The following is a 21,021-nucleotide window of genomic DNA, read 5'->3' on the forward strand; positions in this document are numbered from 1 at the left end:
GGTGAAAGTTCAAGACAGGTCAATAGGGTTTAGTGGGGACGAATTCCTAATGGCACCACACATTTCACTGTGATAAGAATTCGAATGTGCTTTCAGCTTCATCTTGATGGAGGACCATATTATATCTCTTTTTGAACTCCTTGAGCATACAGATTGTGTAAACTTGTTCACTGGGGCACATTCAGACCAGGTAATCCCAAGTTGCCTTTGACGGGGAGTGGCAGATTGCCGCGAGACACGAGCTCTTTCTTCTGAACGTGGAATATTTCCCTCCTGAGATGATTCCAGGTGCACATTGCAACAAACTGCAAATTAACACGGCCTCCAGGGATGGATCCCAGTGAAAGCTGCTGGAACCCTGTAGAATTCTTTACACCACTTAACATACCCGGCTAAATTATTTTTAAGAGCATAATTACAGGAGGTTCAGCAAATAGAGTATCAGTATCAATATTTTCTGTTGGCCCATTGCCCAAAATTTCCTGAGCGGTTAAACCTCATGTCTTCAATCTCCTTGCATGAATTCAAAGTTTACCAACTGCACCTCTATACCTTTCTAGAACATAGAACACAGAACAGTACAGCACAGTACAGGCCCTTTGGCCCACGATGTTGTGCCAAACTTTTAACCTATTCTAAGATCAGTTTAACCTTTCCCTCCTATATAGCCCTCCACTTTTCTATTATTCATGTGCCTATCTAAGAGTTTTTTAAATGTCCCTAATGTATCTGCCTCTACCACCACCCCTGGCAGGGTGTTCCACGCGCCCACCACTCTCGGATTACAACAATTTATCACTGACCCCGCCCCCCACTATAATTTCCTCCAATCATCTTAAAATTACGCTCTGTGATATTAGACATTTGTGCCCTGGGGAAAGTCTCTGCATAGCCACTCGATCTATGCCTCATCATTCAAGATTCAAGTACATTTATTATCAAAGAAGGTATAAATTATCCAAACTTGAGATTTGTTTGCTCACAGGTATCCACAAAGCAAGAAACCCAAAAGAACCTAATTAAAGAAAAAAAGAACGAATATAAAAATAAAAGACCAACACACAATGCGCAAGAGAAAGAAAAATAATGCAAATCATGCAAACAATTATAGCGAACAACAACAGTATTCCGAACTAAAATTGAGTCATCAGATCTGAACCCCGCAGCAGCTCGAAGTAGGCTAAGAGCTTTGCTTATCAGTTCATCAGACCAGCAGGCACAGAGCACACCAGCTGGGGCAATCTTTATAGCCTCAGTGTCATAGAGATGACCACTGCGGGGAACGGGCGAAATCGGCTTTCATCCTGACTGACACCCTGCTTTTCGAGTTTATCTGGGCTTGTGTTTAAATTGACTCAACAGCAGAACAGAGAGGAGTAAAGGTTGTGGAGAGTGGGCAAAATCGGCTCTCAACTCCAATCTGGGCCGTCTTTTTAAATTGTCTAAATGGCGCATTGCACCTCACAATAGGACCTAGGCATCGTTACTGCGAAAGGGCCCAGGCCTAGACAATGCTGTCCAGTGACTCGCTTTCGGCCCAGATTCCGTCGCTCAGCCTGAAGCTGCTTCCAAGCTCTTCAGGTCAGCTCAGAGCCCAAAGTGATTCCACATCACTCCTGGGCCAGTTGAACAAGCATCAAAAATTCTCTGGCTGGGCCCTGATTTCACCTTTCAGCACCCAGAGTGATCCAGCCTTGCTCCTGGGCCAGCCTCACAGGCATCGGACCTCCATCTGCAACACATCATCTCAGTTCATCCCCTCAACTCACCTCACCATCGCCTGCCCCTTCACTTTTAGCATCGATAATTTAACACAATTTACCTCAGAAAACGTATTTATAGTGATTTTTTTTAGATGGATTTTTTGACTACCAGAAGCCGTTGTCTTGTACACCTCTCTCAAGCCAAGTCACCTTTCTACTGGAAAAAAAATTGTTGGATATATCAAAGTTTAAGTTATAACCAGGATCCATTTCATTCCTTGTTCTCGCATGTCACAGGGATTATTCAAAGACAGGAACAAATGCCAAGCTGACTAGCATTTCAGAGCAACAATAAAATTCACTGCTAGTTGAGATTCCAGAGACATCCATGTTTCTGAAGCAGATAAACTTTTTTCTCAAAGTTGCTGCACAAGTTGATAGGGTGGTTAAAAAGGAGTATGGTCCGTTGGCCTTCATCAGTCATGGGACTGAGTTCAAGAGCCATGAGATAATGTTGTAGCTCGATAAATCCCTGGTTAGACCACAGTTGGAATATTGTCTTCAGTTCTGGTCATGTCATTATAGGAAGAATGTGGAAGTTTTGAAAAGGGTGCAGAGGAGATTTACCAGAGTGTTGCCTGGACTAGAGGCATGTCTTACGATGATAGGTTGAGTAGGATAGGGCTTCTCTCTTTGGACTGAGGGAGGATGAGATGCGACTTGATAGAGCTGTATAGGATAAGAGGCATTATTTGAATGGATAGCCAGAGACTATTTTTCAGGGTGGAAATGGTGAATACAGGGGGGCTATTTTAAGGTGATTGTAGGAAAGTATGGGGGACATTTCAGAGGTAGGCTTTTTGCACAGATAGTGGTGGGTGCATGCAATGCCCTGCCATGGATGGTGGTAAAAGCAGATACATGAGGGACGTTAAAGAAACTCTCAGAGAAGCACATGAAAGATAGGAGAATGGAGGGCTATGTAGGATAGAAGGTATCTTGGAGTGGGTAAAAAGTTTGGCACAACGCTGTGCACCAAGGGGCCAGTACTGATTCACTGTTCTAGGTTTCCATGTAAGAAGATCTGTGAGTGATTAAGTTCTTAATGAACAAAGATCGTGGCCTGGAATATATGATTTAGAATCAGAAGTAGGTCCCTTAATCTCTCCACCATTCAATAAGAACATAGAAGTCACTTAACCTCTGCATACATGCCTACCCAGTAACCTTTACCCCTTTGCTTGTCTAGAACCTATTGTAAAAATATTCACTGTTTCCACCACCCTCTGAGGAGTGATCCAAAGACCCACATCCTCCCAAGAGAAAAAAAAATTCACCTCATCTCTGTCTCAAATGGATGACTTTTATTTCTACTTTTTCACACAAAAGGAAATATTCTCTCCATACCAATCAGCTAAGCCTTCTTGCGATTTGTAAAATAACCTACTGCAAGAACTGAGAGCATCAGGGAGCATCTCTGGATGCAAAAGAGATGGTCGACGTCTTGCATTGAGACCCTGCATCAAATCTTGATCTGGACCATTGACCATCTCTTTGTTGCCACAGATGCTGCCTGCCCGACTAAGCTCTTCCGGATTTTTTTTTTGCTGCTGATTCCTGCATCTGTGGTCTCTTTCACCCCTCTCGACATCTTGCATCTTGTCACCTCTTACTTTTCTGCACACAAGGCAAGCCTGTTCAACCCCTCCTCAAAAGGCAGCTTGTCCATTTAAGGTATTAGAAAATAAACCTTCTCTGAACCATTTCCCGTGCACTTACACCCTTCTTTAAATAAGGACATTTATCCACACACTTTCTCACCAATGCCTTATAAAACTGATGCAAAACTTCCTCACCAATTCCCTTCATGAAAAACCATAGCATTCTGGGAAGTTCCCTAGTTACCTACTCTACACAGCGAAACATATGAGGAACAGTTAATGGCTCTGAGCCTGTACTCACTGGATTTCAGAAGAATGAGGGGGGATCTCATTGAAACTTACCAAATATCGAAAGCTCTAGATATAGTGGAGAGGCATGATAGCATGGTGGTCAGCACAGCACTTTACAATACAGGCGACCTGGGTTCAATTCCTGCCATGGCCTGTAAGGAGTTTGTATGTTCTCCCCATGACCACAATGGCTTGCTCTGGCTTCCTCCATTGTAAATTGTCCCATGATTAGGCTGGATTACATTAGGGGTTTGCTGAGCGGCACGGCTTGAAGGGCTGGAAGGATCTATACCGTGTTGTAGCCCAATAAATAAATAGATAGATAGATAGATAGATAGATAGATAGATAGATAGAGTGGACGTGGAGAGGATGTTTCCAATTGTGGGGAAGTCTAGGACCAGTATAGAAGGACATTCCTTTCGAACAGAGATGAGGAGGAATTTCTTTCATGAGAGGGTGTTGAAACTGTGGAATTTATTGTCGCAGACAGCTGTGGAGGTGAAGTCATTGTGTATATTTAAAGCAGAGGTTGATAGTTTCTTGATTAGCAGGAGCATCCAAGGTTGTGGGGAGGAGGCAAGAGAATGGGGTTCTGATAAAAAAATAGATCAGGCATGACGTAATGGTGGAACAGGCTGAATGGACAAATGGCCTGACTCTGTTCCTACGACATGGTCTTGTAGTTATATGGCTTGGGCAGCATCCGAAGGGGAAAAGGAATCATTAGTGGCTTAACTTCCAGCATCTGCAGACTCTTGTGTCCCACTAGGTTAAAAATGTAGTTAAAGTTAGTTACACCACAGATTATTTGTGTACAGATTGTTTATGACAATTTAGGCGTTCACGTACGTTATTCATTTGTGGAGTCTTTATGCAATTTGTTTTACATTATCAGTAACACCAACTAAACTGTTGACATTTGTGTAGTGGTTAGCGTAATGCTACTGCAGCACCAATGATCGCTGATCAATGTTCAATTCTTGCCCCTGCCTGTAAGGAGTTCATATGTGCTCCCAGTGGCCGCATGGATTTCCTTCGCGCGCTCCACTTTCCTCCCACATTGCAAAGATGTACAGGTGAATGAGTTGTCGACATGCTATGTTGGTGCGGGGAGTGTGGTGATACCTGGGGGCTGTCCAGCACAATCCTTGCTGATTTGATTTACCCCTCTACCATCAGGCTCTTGAACTAAATGGGATAAATTTACTGAACTTCACTTGCCCCATTATTAAAGTGTTCCCACAACCAATGGACTCACTTTCAAGGACTCTTCATCTCATGTTCTCGATATTTATTATTATTATTTCTTCTTTTTGTATTTACACAGTTTGTTGTCTTCTGACCTAGTTGGGTGGTGTTTCATTGATTCTGTTATAGTTATTATTCTATAGATTTATTGAGTATGCCCCCAATAAAATGAATATGGTGACATATGTGTAAGTTTATTTTGAACTTTGAACTGGTTGGTCATTGCAAATTGTCCCATGATTAGGCTAAGGTTGATGGGTGGCGCAGCTCTTTGGGCCATAAGATCCTGTTCCACGCGGTATTTCTAAATAAGTAAAATGAATGAAAATATATTTTAGTATTCTTGTTTCAAAGCCTCTAGCAAAGTGCATCTTAGTAAATGGGAAAATGAAACTGCAAGGATCCTCAGTCACACTAGGGGTTAGAGCACTGTTTTCTAACCTTTGCTATCAGAGCTTTAAATTGGTCTAGACTGCCGCGAAGAAGCTCTGTTCTCACTTGCTGACAGCTGTTATAAGTCATAAGTTAAATTGGTCTGAGTACATTCAATGCTTTTCCCAGTGGACAAGAGTACACAGAACAAAACTGTCTACAGTTTTGCTATACTTGGCCCTGATTCAGCTGTCTTACATTGGAAGGGGAAGAGGAAAACTGCGAGGAATGGAAATTCGGTGAAGGTGTAATGTAGTGAGGACCGAAAGGTGGTGACCTGGGGTCCTGGAGAGATGGTCAGGTGAGAGGACAGATGAGATGCTTTGATTGTCAGATGTAATGGAGATGTTATGGGCATGAGTTAATGCCGGCTCTTGAACTAATTCCACAACCTGTGGACCCACTTTCAGGGACTCTGTAAGTCATTTTATATAATATATAACCATATAATGATATAACAATTACAGCACGGAAACAGGCCATCTTGGCCCTTCTAGTCCGTGCCGAACTCTTACTCTCACCTAGTCCCACCAACCTGCACTCAGCCCATAATCCACCATTTCTTTCCTGTCCATATATCTATCCAATTTAACTTTAAACTAGTTTAACGGGGAGGGTATACCTGGGACAAAGTGCTGAAACAGATCTAGAGACATGTGACTCATAGTACCCTCTTTACCTTTCTCCTGACCATAGCAAGCAACACTCACAACATGCTGGAGAAACTCAGCAGGTCGGGCAGCATCCGTGGAAATGGTCAGTCAACGTTTTGGGCCAGAACCCTTCGTCAGGACTGAAGAAGGAAGGGGCAGAGGCCCTATAAAGAAGGTGGGAGTGGGAACATAGCAGGCATGTTCCTTATTTCAGCACCGACACAATTGTGGAAGAACTCAGCAGATCAGGCAGCATCTACGAAGGAGGGTAAACAGTCACTGTTTCAGGTCGAGGCTCTTTGTCAGGAGAACAGCTGCCCAAACATGGATTACACCATTTTTTACAGCTGAGCACTTGGTAGGGATTGAAAATTTCCCTCTGTTTGGTTCTTCTTTCTTCAGGAGGAAGGTTGTTCTATCTAATAGATGCTCTTAGATATCTGGAATCTAAATATCTGGGAATCTGGAGAACCAGGACATGCCTTGTTCCCATTGCTGCCATCAGTAAGGAGGTATGGAAGTCTGAAGGTACACACTCAACATCAGGAACAGCTCCTTCCCCTCCCCCATTCGATTTCTGAATGGACATTGAACCGATAAAGACTATATCACTACTTCTTTATTTCTATTTTTGCACTACTTATTTAATTTAACCATTTAATATATATATATACTTACTGTAATTCACAGTTTTTCCTCTTTGTTAATATGTAATGCCTTTTACTGCTGCCGCAAAAGTCAACAAATTTCAGTTCCAGAAAACTTGAAAATTGCAAATATCACTCCACTCGTCAAAAAGGGAGAGAGGCAGAGAAAGGAAACTATAGGCCAGTTTGTCTAACTTCAGTGGTTGGGAAGATGTTGGAGTCGATCACGAAGGATGAGGTCTCAGCGTACTTGGAGGCAAATGATAAAATAGGCCATAATCAGCATGGTTTCCTCAAGGGAAGATCTTGCCTGACAAATCTGTTGAAATTCTTTGAAGAAATAACAATCAGAATAGACAAAGTAGAATCGGGTGATGTTGTGTACTTGGATTTTCAGAAGGCCTTTGACAAGGTGCCACATGAGGTTGCTTAGCAAGCTACGAGCCCGTGGTACTACAGGAAAGATTCTAGCATTGATAAAGCAGTGGCTGATTGGCAGGAGGCAAAGAGTGGGAATGAAGGGAGCCTTTTCTAGTTGGCTGACAGTGACTAGTGGTGTTGCACAGGGGTCTGTGTTGGGACAGGTTCTTTTTATGTTACTTGTCAGTGATTTAGATGATGGAATTGATGGCTTTATTGCAAAGTTTGCAGACAATATGAAGATAGGTGGAGGGGCAGGTAGTTTTGAGAAGTAGAGAGGCTACAGAAGGACTTAGATAGATTAGGAGAAGGGGCAAAAAAATGGCAGATGGAATATAGTGTCGGAAAGTGTATGGTCATGCACTTTCGTAGAAGAAATAAAAGGATTCACTATATTCTAAGTGGAGAGAAAATACAAAAAGCTGAGGCACAAAGGGTCTTGGGAGTCCTTGTGCAGGATTCCCTAAAGGTTAATTTGCAGGTTGAGTCTGTGGTGAGGAAGGCAAATGCAATGTTAGCATTTATTTCAAGAGGTCTCGAATGTAAAAGCAAGGGTGTAATGTTGAGAAGCGCTGGTGAGGCCTCACTTGGAGTATTGAGAGCAGTTTTGTGCCCCTTATCTTAGAAAGGATGTGCTGAAACTGAAGAGGTTTCTGAGCAGGTTCATGAAAATGATTCCAGGATTGAATGGCTTGTCGTATGAAGTGTGTTTGATGGCTCTGAGGCTGTATTCATTGCAACTCAGAAGAACGAGGGGTGACATTATTGAAACATGTTGAATGCTGAAAGGCCTTGATAGGGTGGATGTGGAAAGGATATTTCCCTGGAGACATTAAACCTGATTCTGATTCTATTGAAATAAGGACCACTACCACAGCCACCACTTACTCTTGCCTACACTGCTCTAGAATACATGGATCCTGGCTTGGCCTCTACAGCCACCTGATGACCACCAATAGACAACCATATAACCATATAACCATATAACAATTACAGCATGGAAACAGGCCAACTTGGCCCTTCTTGTCCTTGCTGAACACTTACTCTCACCTAGTTCCATCTACCTGCACTCAGCCCATAACCCTCCCATCCTTTCCTGTCCATATACCTATCCAATTTCTTTTTTAAATGACAAAATCAAACCTGCCTCTACCACTTCTACTGGAAGCTCATTCCACACAGCTACCACTCTCTGAGTAAGGAAGTTCCCCTTCATGTTACCCCTAAACTTTTGCCCCTTAACTCTCAACTCACGTCCTCTTGTTTGAATCTCCCTCACTCTCAATGGAAAAAGCCTATCCACATCAACTCTATCTATCCCCCTCATAATTTTAAATACCTCTATCAAGTCCCCCCTCAATCTTCTACACTCCAAAGAATAAAGATCTAACTTGTTAAACCTTTCTCTGTAACTTAGGTGATGAAACCCAGGTAACATTCCAGTAAATCTCCTCTGTACTCTCTCTATTTTGTTGACATCTTTCCTATAATTCAGTGACCAGAACTGTACACAATACTCCAGATTTGACCACAACTCCTTAGGAGAACATCATACTTGACTGGAGTGATCACACCACTACTAATAATACTACTGGAACTGATTCCAGGTCTGGATCAAGTGATGTGTGTAGTCCAACACTGGAAGGTAGCTTCCAAGAACCTACTCACCCAACAGAACCCTGAGCAGTCTGTGAGGGAGTCAATGAGTTGCTTTGTATTCTAACATTGACTCAGCACTCAGATCACAGCTGATACCACAAAGAGATCTTTGGCAGCTCAGCTGTATGAAGACAGAGCTGATGGCAGTGTCCTGAAGAAGAGTCTCAGACAGAAATACCAATTGTTTGTACATCTCCATAAATGCTGTCTGATCTGCTGGGTTCCTACAGCAATTTGGGTGTGTTGCTCTAGATTTCCAGCATCTGCAGAATCTCTTGTCTCTGTGTTTTCCATGCACATTCTGTCAACTGATCTGGATATTCCTGTATGAAGACTTTCCAGAAATCTTTTTGGAATCGGAACTGGTATTGTTTTATTATTGTTGTGATGTACCAAGGTACAGTGAAGAGCTTGTCTTGCTTTTGTCCGTGGGCAGCACAGTAGGGAGGGCTAGCATAACGCTTTACAGCACCAGCAATCGGGGTTCAACTCCCGTTGCTGTCTGTAAGGACCTTGTACTTTCTCCCCGTGACACCGTGTGGGCTTTCTCCACGCGTCTCAGCTTCTTCCCCCATTCCAAGATCGTGCAGGTTTGTAGTGGTTAGTAAGTGTGGGTATGCGATGTTGGTACTGGAAACGTAGTGACGCTTGCGGGCTGCCCCTGTGCGTAATCAGACTGTGTTGGCCGTTGACACATGTACATGTGACGAATAAAGATAATCTTTAATCTTCCATCCTGTTGCTATGGGTGCCAAGGTGGAGATACGTCTCTACCAAAGGAGGTGTAACGCACTCCTTCCCTCCGTTAGCCTGCAGGTCATCTCTGGGCAAGGTGTAGCACCTGCTTAGCCCCCCGATCGGGGTCACGTGAAGTCATGGGAGCAGGTGGTGGATGGTCATGTGAGCAGCTGATGCATAACACAAGTCCTGGTTACGTGACCACTGCCACCAGGTAGACAAACTCTGAAGAGTATTGATAATGGCTGGGGTCACCCATCTTGTAAAGACACTGCTCAGAAGAAGAAAATGGCAAACCACTTCTGTAGAAAAATTGCCAAGAACAATCATGGTTGTGGAAGGATCCTGATCACCAATGTCATATGACAAGGCATGAAGAGACGATGAAGATGACTTCTCATACAATTTGATTCTTTATAACTGTGCATGGAGGTAGTACAAGGTAAAACAATACCAGAATACTGAATAAAGTGTGACAGTACCAAAGAAGTGCAGTGCTTGTCAACAATAAAGTGCAAGATCATAATGGCTAGACCGTAAGGTCAAGAGTTCTCCTATCATACTAGGGAACTGTTCAGTAATCTAATAACTGTTCTTGAACCCGGTGGGTTATGTTTCCAATCTTTTGTATCTTCTGCTCGTTGGGAAGAGGGAGAAGAGAGAATATCTGGGTTGAGTGGGATCAGTGTTCATGATGACTGTTTTACTGAGGCAGTGCGAGGTATAGACAACGTTCCTGGAGGTAAGGCCAGTTCCTGTGATGCGCTGAGCTGTGTCCACACCTCTCTGCAGTTTCTTGTGAGCAGTTACCATACCGAGCCATTATGCATCCAGACAGAATACTTTCTACAGTGCACCAGTAAAATTGGCAGGAGTTGGCAGGGACTTGATTTTTTTAAAGGCATTTGTGAGCTTTCTTGGCTGTGACATCATTGTAGTTGGACCAGGATGGGCGATAACACTTTATACTTTATTGTCACCAAACAAATGATACTAGAATGTACAATCATCACAGCGGTATTTGATTCTGCGCTTCCCACTCCCTGGATTACAAATATTAAATATTAAAAATAGTTAAAATTAGTACATATTAAAAATTTAAATTATAAATCATAAATAGAAAATAGGAAAATGGAAAGTAAGGTAGTGCAAAAAAACCGAGAGGCAGGTCTGGATATTTGGAGGGTACGGCCCAGATCCGGGTCAGGATCCGTTCAGCAGTCTTATCACAGTTGGAAAGAAGCTGTTTCCAAATCTGGCTGTACGAGTCTTCAAGCTCCTGAGCCTTCTCCTGGAGGGAAGAGGGACGAAAAGTGTATTGGCTGGGTGGGTCGTGTCCTTGATTATCCTGGCAGCACTGCTCCGACGGCGTGCGGTGTAAAGTGAGTCCACGGATGGAAGATTGGTTTGTGTGATGTGCTGCGCCGTGTTCACTATCTTCTGCAGCTTCTTCCGGTCTTGGACAGGACAACTTCCATACCAGGTTGTGATGCACCCTAGAAGAATGCTTTCTACGGTGCATCTATAAAAATTAGTGAGGGTTTTGGGGGACAGGCTAAATTTCTTTAGTTTTCTCAGGAAGTAAAGGCGCTGTTGGGCCTTCTTGGCAGTGGACTCTGCTTGGTTGGACCAAGTCAGGTCATTTGTGATATTGACCCCGAGGAACTTAAAGCTTTTGACCTGCTCCACTTGCACACCACCGATGTAAATTGGGTCGTGCGGTCCGCTACTCCTTCTGAAGTCAACAACCAATTCCTTCGTCTTGCTGACGTTGAGGGATAGGTTTTTGTCTTCGCACCATGCCACCAGGTTCTTAATTTCCTCTCTGTACTCAGGCTCATCATTACCCGAGATACGGCCTACAATTGTTGTGTCATCAGCAAACTTATATATTGAGTTTGATGGAAACTTGGCTACACAATCATGGGTGTACAGTGAGTACAGCAGGGGGCTGAGTACACAGCCTTGTGGGGCACCGGTGCTCAGAGTGATTGTAGAGGAGAGCTTGTCCCCTATTTTTACAGCCTGGGTCCTGTCTGTGAGGAAGTTGAAGATCCAGCTGCAGATCTGAGTGCTAAGGCCCAGGTTCTGGAGCTTAGGAACCAGTTTATTTGGAATGATGGTATTAAAGGCAGAGCTGTAGTCAATGAAAAGGAGCATTACGTATTGCTGATGTTCATACTTAGGAACTTGCCGGATTAATGGTGAATGATACTCCAATATCATTATATTGTGTTACATTAGGGAAACTAATCAGCAACTTGTCATTTTGTTATTCATAGTTCTTAATCAGCCACAGGAGAATGCGAAGAATAAGTACCCTTCATCATTTTTCGAATGACTCCATGACCCTGCAGATGCCAGACACACTTAGCTTTTTCCTGCAGCAAGTTTCTATTTCCTTTATACTTCGAAATGACAGCTTCACTTCTTTCTCCCCCCTCAAAGCATGTCTTATTTGTCATCTGCGGCTATAACAACAGGATGCTTCTAATTTTATTAGCTGACCCAGTTAAGGGCTCTTTTCGATTAAGGAGTAAGTTGTTCATTCACCTTAGCAACACTCTCAATGTCATTCATTTCTTGTGTTGTTTTTTCCCCTTGTTTTTTTTTCATTGGGACTGAAGAACTGTATTTCATCTGTGGATCACCTTCTCCAGGCTGTTATGACAACAGGTAGCTGTATTTAAAAAAAAAATCAGTAGATGCTGGCAATCTGAAGTAAAAACAGAAAATTTTGAAAAAATTCAGCAGGTCAAGTAGAGTATGAGGAATATTTTCACAAGCCCTGCCTGAACTGCTGAGTTCTTCCAGCAATTTTTGTTTTGAGAATCGAGTTTGGTTATCGTGGAGTTTGCTAAACTGGAAAGGGATTGGTAGATCTTGAAGATCAGTGCTTACCTCTGGAATCATTGGGATCTTTAAGCATCCTATGTGTGTTAGATGTTGTGGTGTTCACCGAGCTAGGCAATTAGCTTGCAGATGTTTCATCACCGGTCAAGGTGACATCCAGAGTGCGCAGTTGTTTGGTGTTTCTCTCTGGGAGCGCTCACGTTTATCAGAATCCTGACCAGGTTTAATAACATCGGCATATATCGTGATATTTGTTCACTTTGCGGCAGCAGTATAATCCAGTGCGTGATATATACCACCCACCCCACGTCCTGATTGACTACCCCTTCAGTTGACATGCAAGAAAAAATCTGCAGATGCTGGAAGTCAAAGCAGCAGACACAAAATGCTGGAGGAACTCAGCAGACCAGGCAGCATCTATGGAAAAAAGAATATTTGTCATTTTGGTCTGAGACCCTTCGGCAGGACTGGAGAAAAAAAGATGAGAAGTAGCTTCAAAAAAATCTTTTTTTCCTCTGCTTTTCTTCTCCAGTCCTGCTGAAGGATCTCGGCCCGAAACATTGACTGTCCATTTTTCCTTAGATGCTGCCTGGCCTGCTGAGTTCCTCCAGCATCTTGTGTGTGTTGCTTCAGCTGACCTTTGAATTCTTTTGGCTTGCTTTTCTTTGGCTCGTAGGGGTTTGTAGGTGACGACTATTTTGATATGTTTGTTTACAGAGTTATCAGAAGAGAACCATAGTTCTAAAAATTCTTGTACTTGCTTTGTGTTTGCATAAAGTGTGTTTCTCTTCTGATAGGCAGGTGAGAAGAAGTAAAGGCCAGAGTGTGGAATAGAGAAGAGGCGACAGGGAGAGAAAAAAATTGTATGTTCTCACTGTGAATGCGTGGGTTTCCTCCAGGTGCCACGGTCTCCTCCTACATTCCAAAGACATATGGTCAGAGTTATGCGCTTGCTAAGATGGCAGCAGAAGCCTGGTGTCTCTTGTGGGCTGCCCCCAACACATCCTCACTGATTTGATTCAAAGCAAGATCCAAAGCACATTTAATATCAAAGAACGTATAAGTTATACACCTTGAAATTTGTCTGCTTACAGGCAGCCACAAAGCAAGAAAGTTGAATAACCCAATTTAAAAAAGACCAAAAACCACTGGGCAGAATAAGAGAGAGGGAAAACACACACACACATCATGCAAACAATAGACGCAAGCCTGGGTCAGACAGAGCCCCAGTTCCACTCCTGGAGAAGCTGGAGTAGGCCCAAGCCAGGCCTCCCCTCAGACCAGCGGACAGAAACCCACAGCAGCTGGATCAGTTCACAGACTCAGCGCCGCGGAGAAAGGAATAAACATTCATGGGAGAGTGAGCAAGATCAGCCTGTTGCTCACCTTCATACTGGACACTTGGGCTTCCAGTCTACCTGGGCCAATGTTTAAATTGTCCAAGCACTGGGCAGTGCCATGCTGCAGGACCTGAAGCCAGGCATCCCGATAAGCTTGGGCTGCCCAGACTGAAGCCATCCTCGATCTCACCAAATTGGCTTGGTGCTTGGAATGCTCCAACCCTGCATCTGATTGGCAAATAGGCATGAACACGGTTCCGCAATGACTCCTTCCCATATCACTCATTCCATCTCTGGTACTGATTTGATGCAAAACTGCAATTAATAGTATTTTTCAGTGTTTCGATGTACATATGACAGATAAAGCTAATCTTTACCTTTACAGAAGAAGTGCAGACAGACAATAACAAGATAGATTGCAAAGTCAAGAGGCCCTCTTATCACACTGTTCAAAAGTCTTATACCAGTGGGACAAAAGCTGGTGATCAGGCCAGTACAAGATGGAGAGCAAGCTGTTGCCCACACAGCAAGCCTCCCCTCTCCACGCATCTGATGAACGCAAAGAGAAGGCAGAGACTGATACAGTTTGGCACCAGCGGTGTCGCAGGAGTTGCCAGTCAGCGTTGAGCTCAATGTAGGATTGCTGTAGGCATTCCAGCTCCGGACTTCTCCCTTGGGGTTTACTCCCGAAGCCTTCCCATGAGTGGGTGTAGCTGCAAGGCAGCTGATGATAGTCCTGATGAAGAGTCTCGGCTTGAAACGTCAGCTGTTTACTCTTTACCACGGATGCTGCCTGACTTATTGAGCTTCTCCTGCATTTTGTGTGGGTTGCTTTGGATTTTCATAATCTGCAGACTTTCTTGTGTTGGAGGTTTGAAATCAAAGTTCTCTTCTCCTTAAGGCTGTATTAACTCTAGGCCAATTAATTACATTGTAAGTAGTGCAGATAAACTTGGTGTCAAACTTTAGGACAGAGTTGGTTAAATTAGTTAAGCCCCATCAATTCTACTGGGGCATTGACAGTAGCTTGGGAGAATCCTCTGTCCTGGACAGTCTTTCACATGATCTCTCTGTGTAGCACATCTCCTTGGTGTATCCTTCCTCTCCCAGGGATGAGGTCTTTGGAGCTTCTGCTGGAGTTTCTGTAGCTCTGTGTTTTTATGGGATGAGGTTGCTAGCCCCATGCCGAGCCCTCCCTCTCTCACAGGTAGGCTTGGGGTTGTCAATGGCGGGGTTCTTAGGGTACAGCTGTTAAGTTAGTGTCAGTGCAAATGGTGCATCAAACTAGAGTTTGTCATCTACACAAGGGCAAGTATGCACGGGTGTGATGAAAAACTTACTTGCAGCAGTGTCTCAAGTATATAACATTAGAGACACAACGTTCACAAGAAAACATAATTATTCAAGAAACAATGAGAGGAGAACAAAATAAAACAAGGTCTATTGTAGAGCAAAATGGTCATAATGTTGCTACCCTGAGGTTGTGATTAGGACTGGACAATTTGAACATAGAACACAGAACAGTAGATCATAAACACAAAAGATTCTGCAGGCACGGGAAATCCAGAGTACTGCACACAAAATGCTGAAGGAGCTCAGCAGGTCAGGCAGCATCTATGGAGGAGAATAAAGAGTTGATGTTTTGTTCTGGCTTTTCCTCCCCTTTCTTTCCAGTCCTGATGAAGGGTCTTGGCCCGAAATGTCGACTGTTTATTCATTTCCATAGATGCTGCCTGACCTGCTGAATTCCTCCAGCATTTTGCACACAGAATATTACAGCACAGTTCAGGCACTTTGATCTATGAACCAACCTTTTAACCTATTCTCAGTACCTTCCCTTCTATGTAACCCTCCAATTTTCTATCATCCATGTGCCCATCTAAGAGTTTTTTAAAAGTCCCTAATTTATCTGGCTCTATCACTATCCTTGGAAATGAGTTCCACACAATTATACTCACTGTGTTGAAACTCTCTGACACCCCCCTATACTTTCCTCCAATCATCTTAAAGTTATACCCCCTTCATATTAGCCATTGCCAACCTGGGAAAAGGTTTCTGGCTGTCTACTCTGTCTATTGTTGTTACCATCTTACACATCTTTATCAAAATACCTCTTATTCTCTCTTCACTCCAGAGAGAAAAGCACTAACTCACTCACCTTCATAAGACATGCTCTCTAATCCAAGCAGCATCTTGGTAAATCTCATCTGCATCCTCTATAAAACTTCCGTTTCCTTCCTATAATGAGGCAACCAGAACTGAACATTATATTCCAGGTGCGGTCTAACCAGAGATTTATAGAATGACAGTGGCCTTGTAGCAATTAGCATAACGCCATTATAGCGCCAGTGACCCTGGTTCAACTCCGGCCTCCGTGTGTAAGGAATTTGTGTGTTCTGCCCATAACTGTGTGTGTTTCCACCAGCTGCTTCGGTTCCCTCTCACATTCCAGGGACGTACGGCTAGGGTTAATAAGTTGTGGGTGTGCTATGTTGGCACCGGAAGCATGGCGACATTTTCAGACTGTTCAACACAATCCTTACTGATTTGATTTGATGCAAATGACACATTTCATTGTGTGCTTCATAGTTTTGATGTACAAGTGACATGTAAAACTAATCTTTCAAACAGTTCATGCTGGCCTTCAGAGACACTTGAAGGAGCATATTATGAACCGCCTCTGGTTTCTCTTCTCTCTCCCTCTCTCTCTCTCCCTCTCTCTTATTTATTGCCCGTTGCCCATTATGTTGCTGATGTTTAAGGCAGCAATGAAGGTTCTCCATCTCTGTCACACACAGCTATAGAAGGATTCTTCATTGCTGTTTCCATAACAACGTTTTTTGACCAGTCAGGGTTGTTAGCCTTGAATGGAACCCCCAAACCTGGAGGACCGGTGGACCTCTCTTAGTCTGCCCTCTACCCTTTGACCTGTTTGATGTGGGTGACCCTGCCAACAATCAAAGCACGTGGCCTGACTCCCGCCAACATAGCTCTCTGGGTCATTGAGGCAGACAAGCCTCTTAACCTTATGACAAAGTTGTTATCCTCTTGGAGGTCTCTGTTTCTCGGGGTAGAGGTTAATTATCACATGAGTGTTTCTGGATGGTGTGAGATCTCTAAATAAATAAATGAATGGACATAACCTCATTGTTGGTTCAAGAACTGAATGGTTGAAGGGAAGGAGCTGTTTGGTGATGTGGGACTTCAGGTTGCTATACCTTGACGAAAGGAAGCTGAGTCGTCTGAATGAGCGTGAGCGGTCCAATTTCTACATTCTATAATACAGTTACCACTCAGCCATGGACAGTCGCAAGCCTGACTGTGAAAGGAGGAAGGCTAGGCATGGGACTGGCAAATCCATCTTGTAAAATCCAGTGCTACAGAAACGCCTACAGAAGCTCTGAAGGTTACATCACTGGGAGAGGAGGCATCTTTGAAAATGGGCTACACTTGGGGACAACTTGAAAGACTGGCCCAGGGGACTCTGGCGGGCTGCAAACGGCGGCCTGCGGCCCAATACAGATGACGGGATTAAGAAGAAGAAAAAGAATGTGGGTATTTGTAAGTTCCTTTGCAATTCCCAAATCCAGTCTCTCTTGTGGCACTTCTCTGCAATCATATTGCATTTGCTAAAACATACTCAGATTATTGAAAAGCTGCAGATAAAGGTTTTACATTGGGGAAACAACAGAGATGGTTATTATAATTATCGCAATATAGGCTGTAATAAAAATGCTGCCTTGAAAGGTCCCAAGCCCAGATGTGAAAGGAGGAGGGTTGGGCATGGGGATAGCAACCCCATCCTGTAAAAACCCAGAGCTACAGAAACACCAACAGAAGCTGCAAGGACCTTATCCCTGGGAGGTGAAGGATCTTCACTTGGAAGACATATACTGTAGATGTGCTACACCTGGACTTGAAGAACTGGCCAAGACAGAGGACTCTGGTGAGCTGCTGTTGGCGGCCTAACGCCCAAAGGGGGCAAAGAGGAGACCTCTCGGGATTAAAGTTCATCTGCTAAAGAAGAAGAAAGAGGACAGTCACAACACAGATTGGTCATTGATAATAGACAAATTTCATTCACTTTACGTATTTTAGTTAAAACTAATACATTCACCTGAATTAACCTAAAATGCATCACTGAATGAAACATGAATAAAATAATTTGACCCCTTAATGTGAAAGACAACTCCACCATGGACGGTCCCAAGTCTGGCTGTGAAAGGAGGAGGGTTGGTTTTGGGGAAAGCAACCCCATCCCGTAAAAACCCAGAGCTACAGAAACGCCACCAGATGCAACAAAGACCTCAACCCTGGGAGAGAAAAGATCTTTGTCTAGAAGACGTATGAAGTCATCTGGTAAAAACAGAAGCCACCTTTGGCCCAGGACAGGGGACTCTGGTGAGCTGCTGTTGGCAGCCTTAAGCCTCTGTGGGGATGATGGGCTTAAGTAATTAAGTAATATCACAGTTTCAGCTAGTGACAGGCACACTTTAGTTTCTTTATATTAATTAACTCAACATAAGGAGGAATCTCAGCAAGAAATGTCAGTGTTGGTACATAACAGGCAGTTAGCATTGCTTTGAAATCTTTGATTCAGGAAATAGTGTGTTTCAGTTCAAACTACTTCAATGGAGTTTTCAGCCAATTAATCTGCATTGATTCAATTTTGTATAATTCTGGGATTAATACTTTAATTAATCTGCTGGCTGATAACATTTTAACAAACATTATCTCTATAAACACAGATTTCTAGTTTGTAGGCGTCTAATGCATCTTCCAGAGTTCCACAGAAATGGTTGCAAATATTAGTCAAAAATCCTTCGTCACACAGCATCATTAGGAAGTCTCCTGTGGAATAGATTGTTTTTCTCCCAACAGAGCTTCCTTGTGTAACTCTTATTTGGTTCAGTGAGCATCCTTTTTCAATACAATGCTCATTCAATGTTCGTTTGGAGCATGCAAATGTACTGCATATGTAAACATATATAGAAAATGTACTCAGGCATCTCTGTGGATTTTTGACAGGTGTCGAAGTTCTGTAGGCACATTCACAAACATAAAATTACCATATACTTCATATACTTGTCTCTTCACACGGCTCCAGTGAAAATGTTTGCATTGCAATTATTAAGTGGTCAATCAAGAGATTCTGCAGATGCTGGAAATCAAAATGCTGGGAAAAAACTGAGCAGGTCATGAGGATTAGAAAGAAGCACTCATGTAATGCCAAGGCATTAGTCGGACCACATTTGGAGTATTGAGAGCAGTTTTGGGCCCCAAATCTAATAAAGGATATGCTGGCACTGGAGAAAGTCCAGAGGAAGTTTACAAGAGTGGTCCTGGAAATGAAAGGCAGGATGGCATGAATGCCGATTTCTCTAACTTCTGGTGATTTTTCCCCCCTCCCCATCTCTCTTTTTCCTTTCTCCATTCTGGTAACTCTCTTAGCTTTCCTTTTCTCCTCTCCTCCCTCTAGTGCCCCTCCTCATTCCCTTTCTCCCACAGTCCCCTCTCCTCTCCTGTCAGCTTCCTTCTACCACAGCCTTTTAACATTTCCACCTTTTTCGTTTCAGCCTCTCACTTCATTCCCCCCCTTCCCCCACCTTCCTTATCACTTTCTAGTTTGTATGACTTCTTCTCCCCCACCTTCGTATTCTGGTTTCTTCCTCCTTCCTCTCCAGTCCTGATGAGGAGTCTTGGCCGGAAACGTCGACCGTTTACTCTTTTCCATCGAAGCTGCCCGGCCTGCTGGCTCCCTCCAGCATTTTGTGTGTGTTGCTGAGTGGTGCGGCTCATTCAGTGCTATCTCTAAATAAAATAAAAGTTATTAAAATGACCTGCTGATTTCCTCCAGTGTTTTGCGTGTGCTATCACAAATTGTGTTGCTTTTTAAATTGGTGTTGGTATATCTCAGCATCATCATCATCATTATGTGCCGGGTCATATGATGTGGGCGATCAGGATCTTTCCATGACCATGATTGTTCTTGGAAAATTTGTCTACAGAAATCATTTGCCATTGCCTTCTTCTGGGCAGTGTTTTTACAAGACAAGTGACCCCAGACATTATCAATACTCTTCTGAGATTGTCTGCCTGGCATCAGTGGTTGCATAACCAAAGATTCCAAGTACATTGATTATCAAAGTATGTATGCAGTGTACAACTCTGAGATTCATCTTTCTACAGACAGCCATGAAACAAAGAAACACCATGGAGCCTGTTTAAAGAAATACATCATACCCCCACGCAAAAAAAACAAATCGCGCAGACAGCAAGAAAAAAGAGCACAAACCACAGAATACAAAACACCAAATCTTAAAGCTGTTGAAAGAGCCCAGGCATATTCAGTTCAACTTGGTTCAGTACCATCCAGCACCGTGTTCCTCCTATCTGCAGGCCTCTGCGCTAGATGAACAGTCTGAAGGATGTTGCCCTTGTCATGTGTTTGCTGGTGCCATCTTCTTCTGATTGTGATCTGCACCGGCTGCTCATACGACCATCCACCACCTGCTCCCATGGCTTCACGTGACCCTGATCGGGGGCTAAGCAAGTGCCACACCTTGCCCAAGGGTGACCTGCAGGCTAGTGGAGGGAAGGAGCGCCTTACACCTCCCTTGATAGGGATGTACCTCCATCTCCTCACCACCTATACTTAATTATTTTTTTTCTCTTTAAGCTAACAAATAAGACAAGTAGTAAGACAGGTAACGCTATCAAGACAGGTACTTGCCAAATGGAAAAGGCAACTAGGCAGTGTATAGGAGATCCTAAACAGCTCGCTCAGTTTCTGGTTGCAGATTGTCAGGAATGTTATGGAGTTTTCAAAAGTTTTCCCTAATCCTCAAAGATAATTAAGTGAAATTTCAGATATTTGTCCAACTTTACAGCCTGAATCATTCATATTTACATATCAGAGGAATAAAATCTACTGAAGCTTAGCACGTCATGTTCCATATTATATTTGATCATGTTTATCTAAGCTTATCTTTTAGGTTTAATTTTATAATCAAATATTTGTTCTGCAATTTTTTCAGTTGTTCTCTTATTTTGACAGAAATTAATTTTCCACGAAGTAATGAATATATAGAATTATTTTGTTCCGGCTTTGAGGTGAGTGAGTTTGGTATTGGCTGACTTCGGCACAACGTGTAGAGTCCATTTAGACAACATCATTAGTGTTGGTGTGTGGAAATGATAGTGTAGTAGCAGAGCATGGTTATGCACTTTGTTAGAAGGAATAATGACATGGGCTATTTTTGAAATGAGCAGTAAATTTAGAAATTAGAGGTGCAAAATGCAAGGATAGACAAAAACCCTTCTTTGTCTATCCTGACTATTATTTCCTCAAAGAATTCCAACAGATTTGTCAGGT

Source organism: Mobula birostris, chromosome 26 (assembly GCF_030028105.1).
Source record: "Mobula birostris isolate sMobBir1 chromosome 26, sMobBir1.hap1, whole genome shotgun sequence".
NCBI classification, from domain to species: domain Eukaryota; kingdom Metazoa; phylum Chordata; class Chondrichthyes; order Myliobatiformes; family Myliobatidae; genus Mobula; species Mobula birostris.